General features: G+C 41.4%; 1 protein-coding gene across 1 annotated transcript in view; it reads left to right on the plus strand.

Moving 5' to 3' along the window:
- FOXP2 (forkhead box P2) overlaps positions 1-20,182 on the plus strand; it is a 1,221,669-nt gene that overhangs the window by 23,767 nt on the left and 1,177,720 nt on the right. The window lies entirely within an intron of this gene.

A 20,182-nucleotide genomic window follows, 5' to 3' on the forward strand; every position in this document is an offset into this window, starting at 1 on the left:
CGTGCTCTACAGTCTTTGTAGACGTCTTCATTCAACCCATCCTTAAAACTCTCCAGTAGGGCCGCTTCAGACCGCCCTGTCATGAAAGGTGCCAGCTCGCGGAACTCTTGGGTGTATTCTGCCACTGATCTCCGGCCCTGCTGGATACCCTTCATTCAGAGTCTTGCCTTCCGCTCAGCTACAGTTGCAAGAAAAAGTATGTGAATCCCTTGGGATTACATGGAGTTTTGCATGAATTGGTCATAAAATGTGCTCTGAACTTCATCTAAGTCACAACAATAGAAAAACACAGTCTGCTTAAAATAATACTACACAAACATTAGATGTTGCCATGGTTTAATGGAACATAACATGTAAACATCCACACTGCAGGGAGGAAAATGTATGTGAACCTTTGGACTTAATAACTGGTTGACCCTCCTTTGGCAGCAATAACCTCAACCAAACGTTTCCTGTAGTTGCAGATCAGATCTGCACAACAATCTGGAGTAATTTTGGACCACTCCTCTTCACAAAACTGTTTCAGTGTAGCAATATTCTTGGGATGTCTGGTGTGAATCGCTCTCTTAAGGTCATGCCACAGCATTTCAATCGGGTTGAGGTCAGGACTCTGACTGGGCCACTCCAGAAGGCATATTCTGTGCTGTTGAAGGCATTTTTTTGTTGAATTACTTGTATGCTTTGGGTCATTGTTCTGTTGCATCACCCATCCTCTGCAGAGCTTCAGTTGGCAGACAGATGGTCATACGTTTTCCTGCAAAATGTCTTGATAAACTCTGGAATTCATTTTCCCATCAATGACAACAATCCGTCCAGGCCCTGAGGCAGCAAAGCAGCCCCAAATCATGATGCTCCCTCCGCCATGTTTTACAGTGGGGATGAAGTTTTGATGTTGGTGTGCTGTGCCTTTTTTTCTCCACACATAGTGTTGTGTGTTCTTCCCAAACAACTCAATTTTGGTTTCATCTGTCCACAGTATATTTTGCTAGTAGTGCTATGGAACATCCAGGTGCTCTTTCGCAAACTTCAAACGTGCTGCAATATTTTTTTTTGGACAGCAATGGCTTCCTCCGTGGTGTCCTCCCATGTGCTCCATTCTTGTTTAATGTTTTCCTTATTGTAGATGTGTCAACAAAAATGTTGGCATGTGCCAGAGATTTCTGTAGGTCTTTAGCTGACACTCTAGGATTCTTCTTTACCTCATGAAGCATTCTGCGCTGTGCTCTTGCAGTCATTTTTACAGGAGGACCACGCCTAGGGAGAGTAGCAACAGTGCTAAACTTTCTCCATTTGTAGACAGTCTGTCTTACCATGGACACATGAACATCAAGGCTTTTGGAGATACTTTTGTAACCCTTTCCAGCTTCATGCAAGTCAACAATTCTTGATCGTAGGTCTTCTGAGAGCTCTTTTCTGCGAGGCATGGTTCACATCAGACAGTGCTTCTTGAAACCAGTAAACCCAAAACAGGTGTGTGTTTTTAAAGGGCAGGACAGCTGTCAGCAACACATCCAATATCATCACACTGATTGGAGTCAAGGTTGGCTCACCCCTGGCTCCAATTAGCTCTTGGAGAAGTCATTAGGCTAGGGGCTCACATACTTTTTCCTCCCTGCACTGTGAATGTTTACATGTTATGTTCCATTAAACCATGGCAACATTTAATGTTTGTGTAGTATTATTTTAAGCAGACTGTGTTTTTCTATTGTTGTGACTTAGATGAAGTTCAGAGCACATTTTATGACCAATTCATGCAAAACTCCACGTAGTCCCAAGGGATTCACATACTTTTTCTTGCAACTGTAGTTGGTCTTCAAACCACCTCCTAAGGGCCCCCATGAACAGGTTGTGGTTTCTCAGCAAGGGGGAGTTGTTATTGTGGAGGACCACCATCTGTTCAGCTGCCACTCCCTCTACGGCATTCGTGATGCATCTCACTTGTGCCGCATCTGACAGGTAGTCCTCCCCTCAGTCCTGCATGTGGTTCCACACTTGGGTCAGGAAAAGCCCCAAGGTCTTCGTATTCCATCCATACTTTTTGGTTAGGGGGGGAATTTTTGGCTTTTTGCGTCTCCGGGGTGGTACCTGCAAGGCTGGGGGTCCCTGGGCTGCTGCATCCCTCACTTGGGTCCCAGAAGCCTGAAATGTTCCTTCCCCAGCTTCCTCTTCCTCTCCCCCACAAGCAGTCTCTTCTGTAGTCTCCTCCCTTCCCACCAGAGAATACATAAGACTCATGGTTTTTCCGGCTTTCTTTGGCATCATGGAGGAGTTGCATAGCCTGAGCAATCATGAGCAATCCTTTTGCTCTTGCAGCCACACTGCCTCTCCCTTACGACGTCTGGAGCTGGTTACTCCTTGGGGGGTCCTCGCCAGGTCTGGCAGCCTTCCTACTCCCCTCGACCATCTGGCTTCCTCTGGCTCCTCTCTCAACCAAATTTTTTCCATCCACTCCGTAGCTTCCTTTTCTGCTTGAAGTGAAGTTATTGTAGAGCCAGAAGCCCCCATCTGATCTCCATCACTCTCTTGATCAGACATATTTTGGGTTCAGCCCCCTTGGTAGTTATCTGGGCTGGCTGGAGAAATGAGATTCTGCTTAATGTCAGGTATGCTTCCTTCAAAGTTCAAGAAAGAATGACCCAAACTCCACTGTTTATAGAAGCAGGTACTTTTACTGGAAAATAAAGTGATCGCAACCAAAGAAAAGCAGAATCTGAGACAAGAGCATGAAAATTACAGATAGAAAGCATTCCCTCCCACTGTCCAACGTAAGTCATCCAATCCAAAGGTCTCCCAGGGTTCAGGTGGAAGTACACGTCTGGCAGTGTCATCAATCAGGAATGCCATTGCCGTTGACCCAATAGCAGCTTCAAAGATGCAACACTATATCTTAGGATTCACTTGCGTTTCTCTGTACAGTATGCTATAACTCAAGGCCACCCTCCCCCGTTACCATGGCAGCCAAAGCAGGAAAAAGCAGAGGCTGACAATAGGAAAGGAGGGTGCGTTTGAATTTTCCCGGCTCTGTGACATTGTCAGAGGAAATCCAACCTTTATATTCCTGGTCCCATACTCCTAGGCAGATCAAGTCTCCCATGGGGTTAGTATGATTTCTCATAAAACAATTTTGCCCGGCCAGGTTTGTTGATAATGTCCATACAATACCAGAGAAGCGAGTACAGGCTGAAATATTTCCTGCCTGAGATAGGTTATTAAATACTTCAGGGCTTGCTTCCAAGGCTTCCCATGGCCAATGTTCACCCATATTTGTACCACCACACACAAACCAATTCTTTGCTGTCAGCGTTTTGGCCACTTCTTCAGCCATTTCTACAAACAAGTTGACAGCTTTTGGACTAACCAGGAGTGGTTGTTCTATCCTTCTAAGATTATTGTAAACCGACCATCCTAACGATTTGATTTCTCCATCATGTATTGTCTGTATTCTAATAGTGATGAATGTCTTTGGGTCTTTTCCAGTTCCATCAATTCCTATACCATAACTGAGTTGAGATGGGTGGTTTCTGGCTACCTGGAAAGAGACTTTGTTGGTCCCAGACACTCGGCGGAATTCTGAGAGGTGTCTGTGTACACCCCGTATCCTCCGCCAGTGTAGTCGCACAGGCATCCCCAACCGGTACAATCAATTCGTGCACCACACGGACTGAATTGGTCTGGATTTCCATAGTTCCAATTCATTTCCGTTGACAAAGATATTTATGGTTAGACTTATATGCCTCCTTCCAGTTCTGGCTACCACACGACGTCTCCACAACTTTGTCCATTGCAGCACATACATCCAGTACCAGCTTTAGGGGTTGGGAGCCTTGCTTTAAGGCTACTGTGTAATTTAGAAAATATAACTTGGATTTTTGGGGTCGGTTGGTTTGGGCTAATCCTGCCCTACTGACACATTAAGTCTGACAGGGGTCTCTGATTTATAGCAAATTAATCCCTGCTCCTGGGCCTTGCTCCAGTAGTTATACATAGTTGTTGTGGCTCCGTTACCTGAGCCTGTGTCATTGGCAGGAGAGGACTCCGAGAGTGAAGGAGATGAGTTGGCAAGACCTCCCTCTCCAGGACCCTCCTCTTTGGCAATGCCTTCAGTGTCCGCCGAAGGGCAAGAGATAGGGCCGGGGCCAAGCACGTCCACGCAGCCACAGGTGGACAGTGGTGAGAGTAATGAGTCTTGGCTGGATCCACGTCAGCGTCACAGAGATAAGCGCGCGCAACAGAAGAAAAGGTGTGCCCGAGGTTAGGCTGAGTCACTGGACCACACCCCACAGGAAGCGTGGTGGCCAGTCAAGCCTTGTAACGAACAAAGCTGAAAGCTTCCACGCCATTCTGCATTGCCGGCCTTTTGCTATAGACTTTGCTGGATTATACTTGGATTTAAGTTACTCTGTAATTATTGAACATTTTACTTTGATGTATCAGAAGCAGAGAGAAGTTATCTCTTCCCTTCGTGAGTAATAAACTCTTGGCAGGCAGCCACTAGGTTGCTGCCAAGTTCCGTTATCATAAGGAAAAGGATTTTGTCGGCTGGTTTGGTTTTTAACTCTTGGACGTCTGTTGGTGTGTGTGTGTGTGGGACGGGGACAGAACATCAGTATCATTCAATAGGCAGGTTTTCTGTTGAGTGCATCCCTTCAGAGCCTGGGTATGGTATACCAACGTCATGACCGTACAACGGCCAGCCTTGGCTTTGGTAAGACATGGAGCACATTGTTCCAGGTCAGGGTATTGATAGCATAAAACTCCTTCTGTCTCATTACACCTATAATAGGTCCACGGTTGCAGTCGGCCATGCACACAAGTATTTAAATAGAACTGAGTGCATGTTTCGGGTTTTCCGAAGCTAGACCGCATGGCTCCCTCCTTGGTTAAACATTGGGAACAAGGGCCCTCCCCTACGGTTGTGCGGCATGGTATCCTGGTATGGCCTTGACCCTGAAAGTTTACAGAACCCCGAGGAGGTTGTATAAGGTGACACCTTATTGAGGAGTTATCATCACATTGCCAATATCAGGATCCTTCGTACTCATAGGGTGGGAGATAACCAGTGGAGCAATTGGGATATAGGATGATACTGTAAGTAAAATTCCTCCCCGTAGGGAGAAATGTGAAGCATTTTGTGCAAGGGGGAAACAGGACCCTTCGATCTTTCTGCACCGTGTTGGGCGTACTAAAGGGTCTTTCTTTTCTGTTTCCTTCTCATGGGGGTGAGAGTTCAGGGTAGTTAAAGCTGGGGGCCGGAGTAGACACACTTTCTAGTCCCTCATCGAGGGCAGCTTGACACCAAATTTGGACCTCATTCTTAGTAGAGGATACCCCTCCTTCCTCATTCCCTCCTTTAGTAACCAACACCCTATATAAGTAAAGCAAATTAATGATAATGCTTACGAGTAAAAGTACCACAACCACCCAAATGGAAGGCATAAGGCCCTTCCGAATACAGGTGGTTTCCCTTAACCGGTGGCTAGCTTCCATCCCCCTGTCTGTGTACAAAAGCAAGGGTGTCAGGACAGTTGGTGATGTGACCACAGTTTCCAGGGGATGGTTCTTTCGTTACCCGTGTGATGCGTGTGATGCGTGTCAGCCTCCGGAGTGACACCTGTTCTTCTCCCGTTCATAGAGGGACAGCTTCCGGGGTGTCACCAGAAGGGGAGAGCTGATTTTTAGTCCTCCAAAGGGTAAGTTTCAGGAGCCGGGCCGGGTCAAGGTCTGCTTCCCACCTGGCGGGGGCTGCCAATTTAACTCAGAACCAATGGATCCACGGTTTGATCTCGGCCACCTTAACAGCAAGGGGAGAACACATAACAACAGTATATGGTCCTTTCCACTTTGGGCTTAAAACCTCCCACTTCCAGTCCTTTACCCAGACCTCTTGTCCTGGGGGTATATTATGCGTGGAGGTGACCAAGACCTGTGGTTTACAGGTTAGAACATATTGTAATCTCCGGACTATGACATTAAGTGCCTGTAATTGTTTCAATTTGATGGTGTCTGCTATTTGACCTGTGTTTTGGATATTGGGTCGAATTAGGTTCGGGACCCTACCATATAAGAGTTCAAAAGGTGATACAAGCAGTCCTTTTCGAGGAGCGCACCTCACAGCAACTAAGGCCATGCTTAAGGCATCGGGCCACTTCAGATAAGTCTCTTGACATATTTTAGCCAGTTTCTCCTTAATGGTACGGTTAGTCCTCTCCACAAGGCCTTCTGAGGGGCCGTGAAAACTACAGTGAAGCTTCCATGTTATTCCCAGCATAGTGGCTATTTTCTGAGTTGCTTTATGAATGAATTCAGGACCATTGTCCGACAAGATTCGAGATGGTAGTCCATAGCAAGGGATGATGATTTGGAGCAATGCTCGGCTAACTTCAGTTGCTTTCTTTGTCCGTGTTGGTATGCACTTGGGCCAATCAGTATAGGTGCATATTATAACTAGCATTGCTCTAAATGAACCTGACCGTGGCATATCAGTAAAGTCAATCATCAGGGAGTAAAATGGATAATGTCCTCTGGGTTGATGTCCTTGTGGCAGTTGGGGTCCTTGCCTCAGATTATTAGTGGCACAGATCTCACATCTTGTGCAGACATTTGCAGCAATGCTGTGTATTTTCTTAATATAGACTGCCCGTAGCAAAGCTTTAGCCAACGTGGTCTTTCCCAAATGTAGCTGCTGATGGACTTGTTGCACAGCATCCCATGTCATTGTGCCGGGACAAAAACTTGCTGATCTGGAAGAATCCACCAACCATCTTCCTGGGTCGCCTCAAGTTCCTTGGCTTGGTGCAATTCCTCCTTGGAATAGTTAGGTTTAAGTTGTTCACCCGGGACCCAAAAAGTAAGACAGTTTGCCTGTAAGTTTAATGGTTTTTGCGCAGCTCAGCGAACTTCCTGATCAGCCTTATTATTTCCTTGTTGGGTCTCAGAAGCTGTCTTCTGATGTCCTCTACAGTGTATAATGGCCACTTCTCGGAGAGCCCAAATGCTGTCCAACAAACGTAATATCTGAGGCCCATACTTAATGTCCTTTCTCCCTGCCGTTATAAGGCCTCTCTCCTTATATAGGGCCCCATGGACTTGCACTGTCAGAAAGGCATATTTTTAATCTGTAAAGATGTGACACGTTTGCTTTTTGTGAGTTCCAGAGCATGAGTCAATGCATGCAATTCTGCCAGCTGAGCACTTGTACCCGGGGGGGGGGGGTCAGCCTCCCATACCACTTCCAGAGTTACAACAGCGTATCCAGCTTTCCGTATTCCATCCTGTACAAAGCTAGTACCATCTGTGTATAACGTGAAGTCGGGGTTGGAGAGCGGAACATCAGTCATATCCAGGCGGCTGGCATATGTTTCCTCAATAGTCTGAATACAGTCGGGTTTGGCTGTTAAATCTGGTTCCAGCAGCAATGTGGCTGGATTTAATGCAGTTGATTGTATCAACTTGATCAAGGGGTTGTGTGTAATGAAACTTTGGTATTTTAGCATGCATGGGTTGGTCAACCACAAATGTCCTTTTGTTTCCAAGACAGCTTTGAGGGCATGGGGGGTGTAGATATCCAATTCCCGGCCAAAAGTTAATTTGCTAGCTTCCTGTGTTAACAACGCCGTGCCTGCGAGAGCTTTTAAACAGCCAGGCCAGCCTCTTGCCACATTGTCCAGCTGTTTAGAGAGATAAGCAACAAGGCGATGCCATGTCCCCAGTTTCTGGGTTAGAACACCCACTGCCACATTCTGCTTCGTATCCACAAACAGCTTAAACGGCTTGTCTAAATCAGGCAGTCCTAAACTGGGAGCTTGCATTAAAACTTCTTTTAAAGTTGTGAAACTTTTCTCTTCCTCTTTTTCTCACCGTAGAGGTTCCTTGTTGCTGCCTCTTGTGGCTTCATATAGAGGATTTGCGATTAAGCTGAAATTGGGAATCCATATGCGACAGAAGCCTGCAGCCCCCAGAAAGCCCCTCAGGTCTCTCCTATTCCTGGGCATCGGGAGTTGATAGATGGCCCTTCATACCGGCGTGAAGGGCTCACGCCCGATACCTCTGTAGATCACCTGTGGTTGCAGGAGCCTCCCAGCATCGCTGGTAGCAGGCTCCGGTTTGATTCCAGCACGTCGGTATTTTCGCCGACTACTGCTGACGGCTGTTACCGCTGAGGAACACGTGCGGTTACAGGAACTTCCCAGCATAGCTGGTAGCAGGCTCCGGCTTGTTTCCAGTGGGTCGATTTTTGCACCAACTACTGCTGAGGGCCACGGGGACCCACGGCGCTTCTGTTGGCTGACAGACTCACGGAGCGGCGTCTCCTGGGATCTGCCCATATGCCTAGCAGCTCCATTGGAGGATCGGAGACTTCCGGATCTTCATCGAATGGAGCCGCTTGGAGCGGCGTAATAGCAAACTGCACTGCTGCTTTTGGGCATTGAATCTGGTACAGTAGCCCTTCTTTCTTTGAACAGGGGAGTTCATTGCTGGCTCTCAAACTCTGGCTGGCTTGCCCCCAGGCTCGCCGGCTCGTCTTTCGATACCTCCGGCCGCCATTTTGGGCCCTGCCACGTGCACCTGTAGAGGCTCAGTTCACCTCGATTAGTTTCAAAATGGCCACCACCAGGCTGGCAAAGGCTTCAAAACATGACTTGCAGGACAGGGAGGTTTGCTGCTTGTTCTAGTGCCATCTTCACTTGGATTGTATATCACAAACACAGTTTGTACTATTAACATTAACTCTCAGTTTAGCTCTTAACAATCCTAGTTAGTTCTGGTTGGCTCTGGGCCCATAACCAATGTTAAGGATATTGTTGTTGTGTTACCAACCAGCAGGGTGTAGAGCACAGAGAAACGTTGCTGAGAGCAATGAATAAGAGATGTGCAAACTGGTTTATCAAAAGTTTACTTTATAGTGAAAAGACAATCTCATAGCCTTTAAATCAATCCAAGTCTTTGCCAGTTAAATCAGTCCAGTGATACAAAAACTCTTCTTACCATACAAACAGTAGTTGGTTAGAATAACAAACTCACTCTGGTTCACAAACCACGATGGTAGCAGATCCATCCAACGATGATAGCATAATGGTAGCAACTCCTCACACAATGGTAGCTTATCATCAACTGAATATGTTACAGTACCTTTCTTAAATACATTTACAACCAGTGTTTATCTAATTACAGCATGACTCAGCATTACAATGAATCAGCAGTAAAACTTTAAAATCACACAATACATATTCATATTAAAGTCACAGAACACATATATTGCCTGGACAACTTGTTAGGCTCAAACCATATCCTAACATTCTCCCCTTTGGACAGGTATACAGTCTAGATTTTTAATCCATAGCTTTCACAACACGTTTTATGTTTGATAGCACCTTGCGCTTTGGTAAAATTATCAGCAATATTGTCTTCCGACATACAATATTCCAACTTAACCATGTTGTTTTGGATACACTGACGAACATTCAGATACCGAATGTCAGTATACTTAGATCTAGTTTTAACTGCTAAATTTGTTGCCATTTTTATAGCAGCTTGGTTGTCCTCATGTATTACAATTGGATAATCCATCTTTAAACCAATATCCATCATTAGTTGTTTGTAATAAATCAGATCAGTACAAACTAGTGACAAACATGAGAATTCTGCCTCCATAGTAGATAGACTAATATGTTTTTGATGAATTGATTTCCAGCCAATGAAACAATTGTCTAACATGATAGCTATACCCGATGTGGACTTTCTGGTGGTCAAATCAGTAGCAAAACTGGCATCAGCATATGCGTTCAATACTAAATCATTATTAGGTTCTAGATACAATGCATAATGCATTGTCATTTTCAGATATCTTAATATACGCTTTGTGGCCTGCCAATGCCTATCAGTTGGCTCTGCATTATATCTCGCTAATTGGTTTACTCCAAATTAAATATCAGGTCTCAACCAATTGCTTATATAAGATAGACTACCTATAAGAGACTGGTAGATCTCCTTACTAAATTTAGGACTTTGGATTTCTCCTTGTTGAAAATCCTGTGCCATTAGCGTTTTAGCTGGCTTACATAGCTCCATGCCATAACGTTTCAACATTTGGCTTATTTTGCTACATTGAGATATTTTATAACCTCTAGCTGTTTGATTGATATCTAGACCCAAATAATGCCTAATATTTCCTAAATTTCTGATCTTAAATTTGGTTTATAACTGTTTAACAATATCTATGGCTTCCTTGTCAGTTTTAGTTATTATGGCTATATCATCTGTAAACAATAACAAAAATGATACTAACCCATTATTATTTTCTCTTGTAAAGAGACACTTATCCGCTACACCTTCATGAAAACCGATCTTATTTAGCTCTTTAACTATACATTGGTTCCACTCAAACCCTGATTGTCTCAAACCGTAAAGGCTTTTATTTAACTTCCAACGATCAGTGTGGTTTTGTGTTTCAACTCCTAAAGGCTTCCTCATATAGATGGTGTGACTCAATGGAGCATGCAAGTATGCTGTCTCTACATCTATATGGTTAATACTATATTTATACTTAGCCGCCCACACTAGCATTGTTCTTAAAGTACTAGCACGTAAACTAGGAGCAAAAACCTCATCAAAATCTTTTTCGGTCTGAGAATAACCTTGAGCTACAAGATGAGCTTTATGGGTTACTGTCCCATCTATGCTTTTCTTAATTTTGTAAACGCATCTACAACCTATTAATTTTTCACCAGGTGGCAATTTCACAGTTTCGTAAACACCTAACTTAGTTAAAGAATTCATTTCCTTACTCATTGCCTCCTTCCAATCATTCTGCTCCTTTTCAGGATAAAGCTTGATATCCTCATAACTTGAAGGTTAACCTGGCAAACTACGGTTGCTTTATATCGATCAGGTGGATGCTTTTCCCTAGTAGATCTTCTAGGTAATACAGGACTTACTGCAGATGGTTCATCTGACTCCTCCCCTAAAACTACCTCCTCTAAACCTACTTCCTGTTCTTCATCCTTGATAGAGGATTTTACATTAATTAAATCCTCAAGAATATCATCAGGAATATGATGCTCTATACTAACAGTAATATTATCATGTCTATAATCTGCACACTCTAGTTTATCCCATCCTTCATGCTCTAGAAATTTAGCACTTGCACTACAGTAAACACTAGTAGTTCCCTGTGCCCAAAATCTAAAAGACCTATGATTTGATTCATAGCCAACGAAAAACATTTTTCTGGCTCTCTGTTGATCCTTTCTCCTTAAACTAGATGGAATATGTACCCAAGCTGGGGCTCCAAATGTGTGTAAGTAACTAAGATTTGGTTTCCTCCCATGCCATAAGGTGAATGGTATTTCACCCGTAGAGGAATGAATCATGTTGTTTAACACATGGTTAGCACACATAACAGCCTCACCCCATAAATTTTCAGGCAAACCAGAATCTGCCAACATAGTTCTAGTCATGACTTGTAATGTTTGACCTCTTCTCTCGATATACAAATTGTGTTGTGGTCTGTACGGAGCAGACCATTTATGCTGGATCCCTGCATCCTGCAAAAACTTTTTCAACCTTTGGTTGGTAAATTCTGTACCATTATCAGTCACTAAGCATTTAACCTTAAATTTCTGTTTCCTTTCCACAAAACGCAGCCAGTTGTTAATATGCTGGAATGTTTCACTTTTTGTTTTCATAAGATAACAGAATCCATATCTTGAATACTGGTCTACTATGCTTAGAATATAGCAGGCACCTCCTATGCTGGGTTTTTTGGGTCCAATTAGGTCTACAAACACTACCTCTAATGGCTTTTTGGTTTTAAAACCATTAACACGGTTTGCTGGTGTTACCCTGCTTTTTTCCTGACTACAGGCATTGCAATTCAGATATTTACTACATGCTTGTAGTTTTATCCCTTCAGATAACTGAACTGTTTTCTTTAACGTCCTGAAATTTAAATGCCCAAGTCTCCGGTGTAACAGATGAACACATTCATCATGTGGTTTAACATTCTTATAAACAGACTTAGACTTAGCCACCAATACTGGGTTATCCCTTAAAATAAATAAATCATTTTCTAAACTTGCAGTAACAACCTTGTCATCTTTCTCAATAAAACACTTATCATTTTTAAATGTTACTGTAAACCCAAATTGCAATAATGATTTAACAGATAATAAATTGAATTTTAACCCAGGAATATATAACATAGGCAATGGTTCATTACTAAATGACCAACGAGCAACACCCTCTCCAGCTACCTTAACCTTCCAGCCATTTGCTAATTTAACATGTTGGTTACTCTTCTCCATTGTAACAAAAAATTTTCTATTTCTAGAAATAGATTGAGAAGCACCACTATCAACAACCCAACAATCCTGGTTAACATCAGTAGTTGAACTGGATATAGCTAAATTACAACCCTTCTTGGGTCTAGTATTGTCCCTAACAGACATTTTCTTATTCTTACAATACTTAGCTATATGCCCTTTAGCCCCACAAGCAAAACAACGTTTTACAAAATAGGCAGTTGAATACATTTTTTCTTCTTTTGGTTGTTGCACTCTCAACTGATCCCTTTCTTGTCTTCTTTTGGATTCTTCCAATAACCTACCGGTTATGCCAACCAATGTCAGTTCATCTCTGGACAAAACCTCTAACGAAGAAACATAGTCGTCATAACTATCATCCAAAGAAGAAAGAATTATATAAACTTGTTGTATTTCTGAGAAAACAAGTTCCTTTTCATGCAGCTCCTGGAAAATTCTGGTCATGGATTCAAAATGAGCCATCATATCTCCACTTTTAAGAAGATGTTGTTTAAATAATCTCCGTGTGAGATAAATATGAGCACCCACAGAGTCACAAACATATAGTCTCTTCAACTTGGTCCAACACCTAGCAGCAGACTCTTCGCCATGAATATGGACAAGCTGCTGGTCACCCAGTGTTAGTCCAATAATGCAAAGAGCTCGTTCATTGTCTCTGTTAAACTTGGCTAATTTCTTCGCATCTTCCTCATCAGCAGGATTCCATGCTGTTATATCCAGTGGATTATTTACTATGTCCCACAGTCCTTCTCTACGCAAAAGTAGATTACATTTTGTAGACCAGGATACATAGTTTGTTCCATCCAGCCGGGTTATCATGGAAAAATTTGCTGCTTGTTCTAGTGCCATCTTCACTTGGATTGTTTATCACAAACACAGTTTGTACTATTAACATTAACTCTCAGTTTAGCTCTTAACAATCCTAGTTAGTTCTGGTTGGCTCTGGGCCCATAACCAATGTTAAGGATATTGTTGTTGTGTTACCAACCAGCAGAGTGTAGAGCACAGAGAAACGTTGCTGAGAGCAATGAATAAGAGATGTGCAAACTGGTTTATCAAAAGTTTACTTTATAGTGAAAAAACAATCTCATAGTCTTTAAATCAATCCAAGTCTTTGCCAGTTAAATCAGTCCAGTGATACAAAAACTCTTCTTACCACACAAACAGTAGTTGGTTAGAATAACAAACTCACTCTGGTTCACAAACCACGATGGTAGCAGATCCATCCAACGATGATAGCATAATGGTAGCAACTCCTCACACAATGGTAGCTTATCATCAACTGAATATGTTACAGTACCTTTCTTAAATACATTTACAACCAGTGTTTATCTAATTACAGCATGACTCAGCATTACAATGAATCAGCAGTAAAACTTTAAAGTCACACAATACATATTCATATTAAAGTCACAGAACACATATATTGCCTGGACAACTTGTTAGGCTTAAACCATATCCTAACAGGTCCCTCCCAGTAGGACCTCTGCTTTGGTATGTCCCATTCCTGACTGCTGGCCTCACGCTCAATGAGAAAGGATGTTGCCTTACCTGAATGCCCGTTCTGATTGGCATGGGGACAGCGGTCAATCCCACCCGGTATCGCCTGCTTCCAGTTCGTAGGGTGTGCATTAATGTTGTCTTTTCAGCTCAGCATGTCGGTCTGCCACTGTCAGGTGTGCCTCCTTTCAATACTCAAGAAAGAAAAATCCCAACTCCATTTTCATAGAGAAAGGTACTTTTACTGAGTATGAACTGAATGCAACCAAAGAAAAGCAAGGTCTGAAGTAAAAGGCACGAAAATTACATATAGAAAACATCCCCAAAACCCTTCCCCCAACTATCCAGCAGGAATGATCCAATCCACATTCTCCCAGGGGTCATGTGGGGTGTAGCATCTGATGGTGCCATCCTCCTATGCCACGACGGTTGACCTTGAGTAGTTATCAGCTTCGAAGAAAACTCTGAAGAAAACTTTATCTTCTCTTCACCAGCTCACTTCCCCCCTCGCAGACATTCCAATAGCTCCCCCCTCCCCCCATTACAATGGCAGCTGAGCAAGCAGGGAATGAAAAAGCGAAGGCTGACAGCCGCATCCTTCCTCGTCAGAAAGCTAGGAAGCAGGAGAAAGAGGAGGAGCTTATCAGCTTGCAGACTCGGTCCATGGACATCAGACGAGAGTTAACCCATTCCTGACCGCTGTCCCCACTCCAATCAGAATGGGCATTCAGGTAAGGCAACGCCCTTTCTCAATAGAGTGAGGGTCAGGTGAGGAAGGGGGACATGTCATTATTCTTTCATCTTTAAGGCCTTTACTGGCTAGCCACACAGTGGAGTATTTCGATGCATGTGATGGATCATTGTTTTGCATAAAAATCATGGTGGTCTTGAAAGATGCAGACTTTTTCCTGTACCATTGCTTGAAGAATGTGTCTTCTAAAAACTGGCAGTAGGTTTGGGAATTGATTTTGAGTCCATCTTCAACCCAAAAAGGTCCAACTAGTTCATCTTCAGTAATACTAGCTGATACCGGTACATCACCTCCACCTTGCTGGCATCCGAGTCGAAATGGAGCTGTGTGCCCATTACTGATCCAGCCACAGGCCCATCCATCTGGTTCGTCAAGAGTCACTCTTATTTCATCAATTCCATAAAACCTTTGAAAAATCTGTGCTCTTGGTAGCTTCTTGTTTGATTCTTCTCAAATCTTTGTCAGTTAAACTTGTGACCCTGTTGACTGCTTGCAACAAAACGTTTGATGGTTCTGTGATTACACCCCAATATCTTTGGAATTTCAAAAGTGCTGCATCTCTCTGAAAGACTTTACAATTTTTGACTTTTTAAAGTCCATTAAATCTCTTTTTTGGCCCATTTTGCCTGAAGAAAAGAAGCTGCTTAGGCCACACCCTCTCTCATTACACAAATACACATCACCTGATCTGCTTATATCCACTAAGCATTTAAGTTTATACAGCTTGGAGGTGGAAAATATGCATACAAAGAATGATATGGTCAAAATACTCACTTGCCTAATAATTGTGAACACGGTGTATATTTAATAAAATGCTGAACAACTTTTTTTGTCAGCAAGCAAGCTGGTTTCTTTGAACTATTTGCAGCTTCTAAGTCATCTTCAGACATGGCCCTTGAAGAATACATTGTTGGAGAGTTTTCAGAAGTGAGCAGTGTGACTGGTTGGGAAAATACCAGGCTCCGATGAGTCTGGCGAAACCCAGCCAGACGAATTGTCGCTGGGGGGTCTTTGGACTGACTCTGTCCTTCAGGGACAGTGAAGAAGGAGAGGCAGCTTGGTAGCTACAGAGGAACAGGCAGGTTCCTCGGAAAGCCTGAGAAAACTCTTTGATCTGGCGATGTGGGGGCGGTGATCAGTGCGAATCACCATGAAGCCAGAGCATCCGGAATAAGCTTTGTGCAGGAGTGAAAATTTGGACAGATGAGTACCGGGTGAGTGATTAGCCAACTCACAGGTAATAAAAGAAAAATTGGAAAATTTTAGAATTACCCCGGCATGGAAATAGCAGCTAAATAGAGATTGGGGGGGGAGGAGACAACTAATAGAGAAAATATACTGAAGTGACAAGTGCTCTATAGAAGAGCCCAGCTAAAGATTTAAAGTTGAATATGAATGAAAATGTTAAATTGGAATTTGGACTTTTCAGATTTGGGTTGTATTATAAACAGATTGGTTGGATATAAAAGTTAAAGAAGAAGTGGGAAAACTTTCCTTTTCTCCTTTTTGAATTACAAACAAAATGGATATCTTTTAACCGGCTGAGTGGAATTGTGGATTGTAGAGAGACATCTCCAGGAGAAATGAGAGTATGACATTAAACTTTCTGTTTTGAGGGAAAACTTTGAAGCAGTGAGAAAAAAATAAAATAAAACCTTGAACTTTTAAAATGATAAGCTGTGAGAACTAAAGTGGATTTGTGTGTCTACAAGAAGTTAGACTTTGATGATTAAAAAAGGAGTAGTATAATGTGGATTTAAATTGGAACAATATCAACCCAGAAAGAATAAAATGGCACAGGAACTTAAGGAAATGATGAAGATGATGTGCTTGGAAATAAAGGAAATGATTACAATCTTGCATGGAAAATTGAAACTTGATGAATCTAAGACTGAGCTAGAATACATGGAAGCTGAAAAAGAAATAACTAATGAAAAATGGGAAACAGAGATCAACAACGAAGAAGAAGACAAAGACAAAGTGACTGACTATGGAAAATTAAATAATGAAATAGGTTGTAATAATAAAAGGGGGAACCTTAAAGATTACAGTGAGACTAATAATGGGGAATATAGAAAAAAGGGAAAGAAACAAGGAAGGAAAAGAGTGTCGAATAGAAAAAATATAAAAAGATTAAATGATTACACTGGGATTTACAGTGGCAGTACAAGAAAGAGGGAAAAGAGATGGGAAATAAAGGGCAAAACAAAAGATTTTATAATTTTAAAATACAAAACAAGTATACTGGGATTAACAATGGAAATATAAGAAAAAGATTGGCAGATTGACAAAGCATATCGTGTTAATTCTTGGGTGGCCAGACAGAAACACTTACCAAGAGATATTGTAATATATTTTACTACAAGGAGAGTACGCAATGAAATTTTACAGGCTACTTTTAAAAACAAGCTTCAAGTTGAAGGCCAGGAGGTGATGACAATGAAAGAAATCCCCCCCAAGATGCTGAGAGCTAGAAGGGAGTATGCTTTTCTGGTGGATGAGCTGAAAAAACGTCAATTACAGTACAGATGGGAGGTTCCAGCCGGTTTAGTGGTGACATATTCTGGAGAGAGATATCGGCTTAATACAATATGGAAAGCAAGAGATTTTTACATCAATGTATTAAAGGCTGGGACACCCAAATCACCCAAATCACCAGAAGGAAAAAGAAAGAAGGAAGTAATGCAAGGAGAGAGAGAAGAGCTACTGACAGTAGTTCAGGGGGGAGTTTTGACTGGTCAAGAAGAACCACTACAAATTCAGATGGCTGTTCAAGATGTGGATTTAATTGATATATTTGCAGAACCGAAGGATCAAAGACAGAGCAGAGCAGCAATAGCTAAGCGTAAGGAAGAACTAAGACAGCAACAGCAACAACAACAACAACAACAACAACAACAACAACAACAACTGCAGATAGCAACCCAAGAAACTACCAAAATAGAAGCTGTGGGAGGAGCAAAACCTAAAGGTCAAATGAGGCAAGATCATCAGAAATTGCTCCAGATGCTTCAGAGGCCCAGAGATGGGAACTAGATTTTTGACCTGGAATGTTAATGGTTTGAATTCTCCGCAGAAGACAAGGAAAATATTTCACTATCTTAAACAATTTAAGAATGAAGTAATTTGTTTACAAGAGACTCATATTAGGATACAAGACCAAAAATACTTGATAAATGCAAGATTAGGTACACACTATGTTGCAGCAGCATCAGAGAAGAAAAATGGTATAGTTATATATGTGAAAAGAGACTTAATTGCAAAATTAGTTGAAGCGGATGATCAAGGAAGATTTTTAGCGATTGAACTTTTAATAAAAGGAGAAAAAACACTTGTAATTGGAGTATATGCCCCGAACCAACAACAAGAAAAATTTTATAACTTACTACACTCAAAGTTGACACAATGGAGATATAAAACTTGTGTCCTATTGGGGGATTGGAATGGTGTTTTGGATGTAAAAAAAAGATAAGAAGGGATCTAAACAAAATGTTTTAACAGGAGCAAAATTGCCCAAACCGTTCTGGGAGATGATGGACGACTGGGAGTTGAGGGATATTTGGCGTGAAAGAAACCCAGAAGGAAAAGACTTTACTTTTTTCTTGGATAGACATCAATCTTTTTCAAGGATTGATTTTATATTAATTACTAATGATTTATTATCCAGGGTGAAGAACACGAAGATCTGCTCAAGAACATTGACAGACCATAGTCCAGTCTGGATGGAATTGGAGTATGGGAAAGGGCCTAGGAGGTCCTGGAGGTTAAATGATAATTTGTTTAGATACAAAGAAAATGTAAAAGAGTGTAAAAAGTTTATGAAAGAGTTTTTTTCTAGGAATATGCAAAAGGGTACATCTATGGAAATGGTATAGGATGCAAGTAAAGCCTACATGCGAGGAATTTTGATATATTTGAATAATAAATATAGAAAGAAACAGGGGGCAAGAAGAAAAGAATTAGAAGAGGAGATTAATAAACAGGAACGGGCTTTAATAGCCAACCCAACAGATAAGAAAATTAAAGAGGCAATCAATTTATTGAAGGGTCAGTTTAACATGTTAATAGCAGATCAAGTGGCAACCAATTTACAATATGCAAAACATAATACTTTTTGTAATGCCAATAAACCAGACAGGTGGTTGGCATATTTGTTAAGGAAAAAGCAGAAAGCAAGGACAATAGAGAAAATAAAATACAAGGGTAAGGAGGTTTATGAGCAAGAATTGATTAAAAAAGCTTTTTTAGAGTTTTATTCAAGGCTGTATACTGGTGGTAAAATTCAAGATATAGATATAGATAGATATCTGCAGAAAGAGAATATTTCTATAACTTCAAAAGAGCAGAGGGATAGCTTAAATCAATTGATAACTTCAGAGGAAATTATGTTTGCAATTAAGCAGTTGAAAGTGGGTAAGGCTCCTGGAACAGATGGTTTGACAGCTATTTATTATAAAAGTTTACAGGAGAAAATGGTGGAACCACTGAAGGAATTATTCAATAATATACAACAGGGAGGAGAGGTACCTCCAACTTGGAAGACAGCATTTATTTCGCTGATCCCAAAAGAAGGGCAAGACTATACAGATCCTAAAAATTACAGACTGATTTCACTTTCAAATACAGACTATAAGATTTTTGCTAAAATTTTAGCAAACAGATTAATGACAGTTATGCAGCAAGTGATTCATCATGATCAAACTGGTTTTATAAATGGAAGACAAATGAAAAGTAATGTAAGGCAAATTGTTAATTTATTAGAGTATTTGGGAAGGAACAACCAGGTCCCCGCAGTGCTAGTTTTTTTGGATGCTGAAAAAGCTTTTGATAGATTGAATTGGCAATTTTTATTAAAATTAATAGAAAGGATGCAACTTGGAGAACATTTTATACAATCTATTAAGGCAATATATCAAAAACAAACAGCGCAAATAATAATCAATGGTGGTTTAACAGATAATTTTAATATAGAAAAAGGAACAAGGCAAGGCTGTCCCTTGTCTCCGTTATTGTTTATTTTGACGCTGGAAATTTTATTAAATAAAATACGTGAGATTGATATAATAAAGGGAATTAGAATTAGACAGTTTGAATATAAGCTACAAGCATTTGCGGATGACCTGGTTGTTACCTTAGCCCAACCGGTGCAATCGATTACAGCCTTGATGGATGTAATCCGTTCATATGGACAAGTATCTGGTTTTAAAATAAATACAGCTAAAACAAAGATAATAGTTAAAAACATGGACAGAAGCCAGAAAGAAGAGATAGAAAGGTTAACAGGATTTGAAATAGTTAAGAAGGTTAAATATTTAGGGTTTTATATTATGACTGCAAATACGAAATTGTATCAATATAATTATGAACCGTTATGGCAAAAAATACAGAAAGAGATGGAAAATTGGAAGAAATTGCAACTGTCTTTGCTGGGTAGGATAGCCGCTGTAAAAATGAATATCTTACCAAGATTTTTATTTCTTTTTCAAATGATAGCTATACTTAAAAAAGATGAAAATTTGAAGGAATGGCAGAAGGGTATAAACAAGTTTGTGTGGGCAGGGAAGAAACCACGAGTTAATCAAAAGATAATGCAAGACACCCGAGAAAGAGG

The sequence above is a fragment of the Pantherophis guttatus genome, chromosome 7 (assembly GCF_059756535.1).
Source record: "Pantherophis guttatus breed Tessera chromosome 7, ASM5975653v1, whole genome shotgun sequence".
NCBI classification, from domain to species: domain Eukaryota; kingdom Metazoa; phylum Chordata; class Lepidosauria; order Squamata; family Colubridae; genus Pantherophis; species Pantherophis guttatus.